At 51.4% G+C, this 5000-nt stretch overlaps 14 non-coding genes across 14 annotated transcripts in view; 6 read left to right on the top strand and 8 right to left on the bottom strand.

Moving 5' to 3' along the window:
* The window catches only part of LOC131453017 (U2 spliceosomal RNA), a 193-nt gene extending 143 nt beyond the window's left edge, over window positions 1–50 (top strand). The window contains exon 1 of the small nuclear RNA XR_009237765.1: window positions 1–50. This exon is cut by the window's left edge and continues 143 nt beyond it. This is a non-coding gene — a small nuclear RNA (U2 spliceosomal RNA).
* A 124-nt stretch (window positions 51–174) lies between these two features.
* On the bottom strand, window positions 175–293 carry LOC131452751 (5S ribosomal RNA). The gene has a single exon (XR_009237516.1). It is a non-coding gene; the product is annotated as a 5S ribosomal RNA (ribosomal RNA).
* A 308-nt stretch (window positions 294–601) lies between these two features.
* Window positions 602–794, top strand: LOC131452923 (U2 spliceosomal RNA). Its single transcript, XR_009237675.1, has one exon. It is a non-coding gene; the product is annotated as a U2 spliceosomal RNA (small nuclear RNA).
* A 130-nt stretch (window positions 795–924) lies between these two features.
* Window positions 925–1043, bottom strand: LOC131452750 (5S ribosomal RNA). Its single transcript, XR_009237515.1, has one exon. It is a non-coding gene; the product is annotated as a 5S ribosomal RNA (ribosomal RNA).
* A 296-nt stretch (window positions 1044–1339) lies between these two features.
* On the bottom strand, window positions 1340–1458 carry LOC131452872 (5S ribosomal RNA). Its single transcript, XR_009237631.1, has one exon. It is a non-coding gene; the product is annotated as a 5S ribosomal RNA (ribosomal RNA).
* Window positions 1459–1766: 308 nt separating this feature from the next.
* LOC131452917 (U2 spliceosomal RNA) lies at window positions 1767–1959 on the top strand. Its single transcript, XR_009237670.1, has one exon. It is a non-coding gene; the product is annotated as a U2 spliceosomal RNA (small nuclear RNA).
* Window positions 1960–2083: 124 nt separating this feature from the next.
* On the bottom strand, window positions 2084–2202 carry LOC131452817 (5S ribosomal RNA). Its single transcript, XR_009237579.1, has one exon. It is a non-coding gene; the product is annotated as a 5S ribosomal RNA (ribosomal RNA).
* A 308-nt stretch (window positions 2203–2510) lies between these two features.
* On the top strand, window positions 2511–2702 carry LOC131453046 (U2 spliceosomal RNA). The gene has a single exon (XR_009237794.1). It is a non-coding gene; the product is annotated as a U2 spliceosomal RNA (small nuclear RNA).
* A 124-nt stretch (window positions 2703–2826) lies between these two features.
* On the bottom strand, window positions 2827–2945 carry LOC131452842 (5S ribosomal RNA). The gene has a single exon (XR_009237604.1). It is a non-coding gene; the product is annotated as a 5S ribosomal RNA (ribosomal RNA).
* A 308-nt stretch (window positions 2946–3253) lies between these two features.
* LOC131453036 (U2 spliceosomal RNA) lies at window positions 3254–3446 on the top strand. Its single transcript, XR_009237784.1, has one exon. It is a non-coding gene; the product is annotated as a U2 spliceosomal RNA (small nuclear RNA).
* Window positions 3447–3570: 124 nt separating this feature from the next.
* LOC131452749 (5S ribosomal RNA) lies at window positions 3571–3689 on the bottom strand. The gene has a single exon (XR_009237514.1). It is a non-coding gene; the product is annotated as a 5S ribosomal RNA (ribosomal RNA).
* Window positions 3690–3997: 308 nt separating this feature from the next.
* LOC131452921 (U2 spliceosomal RNA) lies at window positions 3998–4190 on the top strand. Its single transcript, XR_009237673.1, has one exon. It is a non-coding gene; the product is annotated as a U2 spliceosomal RNA (small nuclear RNA).
* A 130-nt stretch (window positions 4191–4320) lies between these two features.
* On the bottom strand, window positions 4321–4439 carry LOC131452748 (5S ribosomal RNA). Its single transcript, XR_009237513.1, has one exon. It is a non-coding gene; the product is annotated as a 5S ribosomal RNA (ribosomal RNA).
* Window positions 4440–4735: 296 nt separating this feature from the next.
* Window positions 4736–4854, bottom strand: LOC131452870 (5S ribosomal RNA). Its single transcript, XR_009237630.1, has one exon. It is a non-coding gene; the product is annotated as a 5S ribosomal RNA (ribosomal RNA).
* Between the last annotated feature and the right edge of the window lie 146 nt (window positions 4855–5000).

Below are 5000 nucleotides of genomic sequence, written 5' to 3'. Positions count from 1 at the left end.
TCCTTGCATTGACCTGGCATTGCAGTGCCACCAGGAACGGTGCACCATTCTCTTTTTTCTGTGAAAACCAAAGCAAGGCTGGAACTAGAAGGACGTTAACGTGTGCCTGTGCCCGTGCCCGTGCGTCAACGTAATTGCAAGCCCATGTTTCTTGTAAGGAAGCAGCGGTGTAAAAGCTTACAGCACCTGGTATTCCCAGGCGGTCTCCCATCCAAGTACTAACCAGGCCCGACCCTGCTTAGCTTCCGAGATCAGACGAGATCGGGCGTGCTCAGGGTGGTATGGCCGTAAGCCGACGGGCTGGGGACACAGACTCCTTTTATAGACTAGGCAAGGCCCCCTGCTCGTGGAGGAGCTCAAAGGTCAGCCTTTCGAACATTCAAGAGTTTAAGTTGTTTTTGGTGGGCTTTGCTGTATGGCCGCGCCCTTTGAGTGTGTCAAATGTCAAGCAGCTGTCCGTCAAGGCTCAGAGGTGCACTTAGATCACCTTGGGGCGGAGGTGATCAGCAGCAGCCTTTGTTATGCGCACTTAAAAAACATGGCACCACAACAAGTAACTTGTGTGCCAAGATCTTGAGTTGGCCCCAGACACTTGTGGGCCATCGCTTCTCGGCCTTTTGGCTAAGATCAAGTGTAGTATCTGTTCTTATCAGTTTAATATCTGATATGTCCTCTATATGGGGATTAAATATTAAATGCATTTTTGAGCATTGGGAGGTGAAAACTGGGGCTTGCTCTCTTCACTCCTTGCATTGACCTGGCATTGCAGTGCCACCAGGAACAGTGCACCACTCTCTTTTTTCTGTGAAAACCAAAGCAAGGCTGGAACTAGAAGGACGTTAACGTGTGCCTGTGCCCGTGCCCGTGCCCGTGCGTCAACGTAATTGCAAGCCCATGTTTCTTGTAAGGAAGCAGCGGTGTAAAAGCTTACAGCACCTGGTATTCCCAGGCGGTCTCCCATCCAAGTACTAACCAGGCCCGACCCTGCTTAGCTTCCGAGATCAGACGAGATCGGGCGTGCTCAGGGTGGTATGGCCGTAAGCCCAGGGGCCGGGGACACAGACTCCTTTTATAGACTAGGCAAGGCCCCCTGCTCGTGGAGGAGCTCAAAAGTCAGCCTTTCGAACACACTGCACTTGAGCCTTTATCTCCACAACCTGCTACACTCTATTCCAGTATTAGGAAGCTACACCGAGATGGGTAAGCTGCTCCCCATCTCCAAGCTTCTCACATGCTTGCAGAGCGACATCCAAGGCTGAAACTAGAAGGACGTTAACGTGTGCCCGTGCGTCAACGTAATTGCAAGCCCATGTTTCTTGTAAGGAAGCAGCAGTGTAAAAGCTTACAGCACCTGGTATTCCCAGGCGGTCTCCCATCCAAGTACTAACCAGGCCCGACCCTGCTTAGCTTCCGAGATCAGACGAGATTGGGCGTGCTCAGGGTGGTATGGCCGTAAGCCGACGGGCTGGGGACACAGACTCCTTTTATAGACTAGGCAAGGCCCCCTGCTCGTGGAGGAGCTCAAAGGTCAGCCTTTCGAACGTTCAAGAGTTTAAGTTGTTTTTGGTGGGCTTTGCTGTATGGCCGCGCCCTTTGAGTGTGTCAAATGTCAAGCAGCTGTCCGTCAAGGCTCAGAGGTGCACTTAGATCACCTTGGGGCGGAGGTGATCAGCAGCAGCCTTTGTTATGCGCACTTAAAAAACATGGCACCACAACAAGTAACTTGTGTGCCAAGATCTTGAGTTGGCCCCAGACACTTGTGGGCCATCGCTTCTCGGCCTTTTGGCTAAGATCAAGTGTAGTATCTGTTCTTATCAGTTTAATATCTGATATGTCCTCTATATGGGGATTAAATATTAAATGCATTTTTGAGCATTGGGAGGTGAAAACTGGGGCTTGCTCTCTTCACTCCTTGCATTGACCTGGCATTGCAGTGCCGCCAGGAACGGTGCACCACTCTCTTTTTTCTGTGAAAACCAAAGCAAGGCTGGAACTAGAAGGACGTTACAGCGTGCCTGTGCCCGTGCCCGTGCGTCAACGTAATTGCAAGCCCATGTTTCTTGTAAGGAAGCAGCGGTGTAAAAGCTTACAGCACCTGGCATTCCCAGGCGGTCTCCCATCCAAGTACTAACCAGGCCCGACCCTGCTTAGCTTCCGAGATCAGACGAGATCGGGCGTGCTCAGGGTGGTATGGCCGTAAGCCGACGGGCTGGGGACACAGACTCCTTTTATAGACTAGGCAAGGCCCCCTGCTCGTGGAGGAGCTCAAAGGTCAGCCTTTCGAACGTTCAAGAGTTTAAGTTGTTTTTGGTGGGCTTTGCTGTATGGCCGCGCCCTTTGAGTGTGTCAAATGTCAAGCAGCTGTCCGTCAAGGCTCAGAGGTGCACTTAGATCACCTTGGGGCGGAGGTGATCAGCGGCAGCCTTTGTTATGCGCACTTAAAAAACATGGCACCACAACAAGTAACTTGTGTGCCAAGATCTTGAGTTGGCCCCAGACACTTGTGGGCCATCGCTTCTCGGCCTTTGGCTAAGATCAAGTGTAGTATCTGTTCTTATCAGTTTAATATCTGATATGTCCTCTATATGGGGATTAAATATTAAATGCATTTTTGAGCATTGGGAGGTGAAAACTGGGGCTTGCTCTCTTCACTCCTTGCATTGACCTGGCATTGCAGTGCCACCAGGAACGGTGCACCACTCTCTTTTTTCTGTGAAAACCAAAGCAAGGCTGGAACTAGAAGGACGTTAACGTGTGCCTGTGCCCGTGCCCGTGCGTCAACGTAATTGCAAGCCCATGTTTCTTGTAAGGAAGCAGCGGTGTAAAAGCTTACAGCACCTGGTATTCCCAGGCGGTCTCCCATCCAAGTACTAACCAGGCCCGACCCTGCTTAGCTTCCGAGATCAGACGAGATCGGGCGTGCTCATGGTGGTATGGCCGTAAGCCGACGGGCTGGGGACACAGACTCCTTTTATAGACTAGGCAAGGCCCCCTGCTCGTGGAGGAGCTCAAAGGTCAGCCTTTCGAACGTTCAAGAGTTTAAGTTGTTTTTGGTGGGCTTTGCTGTATGGCCGCGCCCTTTGAGTGTGTCAAATGTCAAGCAGCTGTCCGTCAAGGCTCAGAGGTGCACTTAGATCACCTTGGGGCGGAGGTGATCAGCAGCAGCCTTTGTTATGCGCACTTAAAAAACATGGCACCACAACAAGTAACTTGTGTGCCAAGATCTTGAGTTGGCCCCAGACACTTGTGGGCCATCGCTTCTCGGCCTTTTGGCTAAGATCAAGTGTAGTATCTGTTCTTATCAGTTTAATATCTGTTATGTCCTCTATATGGGGATTAAATATTAAATGCATTTTTGAGCATTGGGAGGTGAAAACTGGGGCTTGCTCTCTTCACTCCTTGCATTGACCTGGCATTGCAGTGCCACCAGGAACGGTGCACCACTCTCTTTTTTCTGTGAAAACCAAAGCAAGGCTGGAACTAGAAGGACGTTAACGTGTGCCTGTGCCCGTGCCCGTGCGTCAACGTAATTGCAAGCCCATGTTTCTTGTAAGGAAGCAGCGGTGTAAAAGCTTACAGCACCTGGTATTCCCAGGCGGTCTCCCATCCAAGTACTAACCAGGCCCGACCCTGCTTAGCTTCCGAGATCAGACGAGATCGGGCGTGCTCAGGGTGGTATGGCCGTAAGCCGACGGGCTGGGGACACAGACTCCTTTTATAGACTAGGCAAGGCCCCCTGCTCGTGGAGGAGCTCAAAGGTCAGCCTTTCGAACGTTCAAGAGTTTAAGTTGTTTTTGGTGGGCTTTGCTGTATGGCCGCGCCCTTTGAGTGTGTCAAATGTCAAGCAGCTGTCCGTCAAGGCTCAGAGGTGCACTTAGATCACCTTGGGGCGGAGGTGATCAGCAGCAGCCTTTGTTATGCGCACTTAAAAAACATGGCACCACAACAAGTAACTTGTGTGCCAAGATCTTGAGTTGGCCCCAGACACTTGTGGGCCATCGCTTCTCGGCCTTTTGGCTAAGATCAAGTGTAGTATCTGTTCTTATCAGTTTAATATCTGATATGTCCTCTATATGGGGATTAAATATTAAATGCATTTTTGAGCATTGGGAGGTGAAAACTGGGGCTTGCTCTCTTCACTCCTTGCATTGACCTGGCATTGCAGTGCCACCAGGAACAGTGCACCACTCTCTTTTTTCTGTGAAAACCAAAGCAAGGCTGGAACTAGAAGGACGTTAACGTGTGCCTGTGCCCGTGCCCGTGCCCGTGCGTCAACGTAATTGCAAGCCCATGTTTCTTGTAAGGAAGCAGCGGTGTAAAAGCTTACAGCACCTGGTATTCCCAGGCGGTCTCCCATCCAAGTACTAACCAGGCCCGACCCTGCTTAGCTTCCGAGATCAGACGAGATCGGGCGTGCTCAGGGTGGTATGGCCGTAAGCCCAGGGGCCGGGGACACAGACTCCTTTTATAGACTAGGCAAGGCCCCCTGCTCGTGGAGGAGCTCAAAAGTCAGCCTTTCGAACACACTGCACTTGAGCCTTTATCTCCACAACCTGCTACACTCTATTCCAGTATTAGGAAGCTACACCGAGATGGGTAAGCTGCTCCCCATCTCCAAGCTTCTCACATGCTTGCAGAGCGACATCCAAGGCTGAAACTAGAAGGACGTTAACGTGTGCCCGTGCGTCAACGTAATTGCAAGCCCATGTTTCTTGTAAGGAAGCAGCAGTGTAAAAGCTTACAGCACCTGGTATTCCCAGGCGGTCTCCCATCCAAGTACTAACCAGGCCCGACCCTGCTTAGCTTCCGAGATCAGACGAGATTGGGCGTGCTCAGGGTGGTATGGCCGTAAGCCGACGGGCTGGGGACACAGACTCCTTTTATAGACTAGGCAAGGCCCCCTGCTCGTGGAGGAGCTCAAAGGTCAGCCTTTCGAACGTTCAAGAGTTTAAGTTGTTTTTGGTGGGCTTTGCTGTATGGCCGCGCCCTTTGAGTGTGTC

This window comes from Solea solea, unplaced genomic scaffold (genome assembly GCF_958295425.1).
Source record: "Solea solea unplaced genomic scaffold, fSolSol10.1 scaffold_60, whole genome shotgun sequence".
Taxonomy (NCBI): Eukaryota; Metazoa; Chordata; class Actinopteri; order Pleuronectiformes; family Soleidae; genus Solea; species Solea solea.
This window is presented reverse-complemented; position numbering and strand designations above follow the sequence as displayed.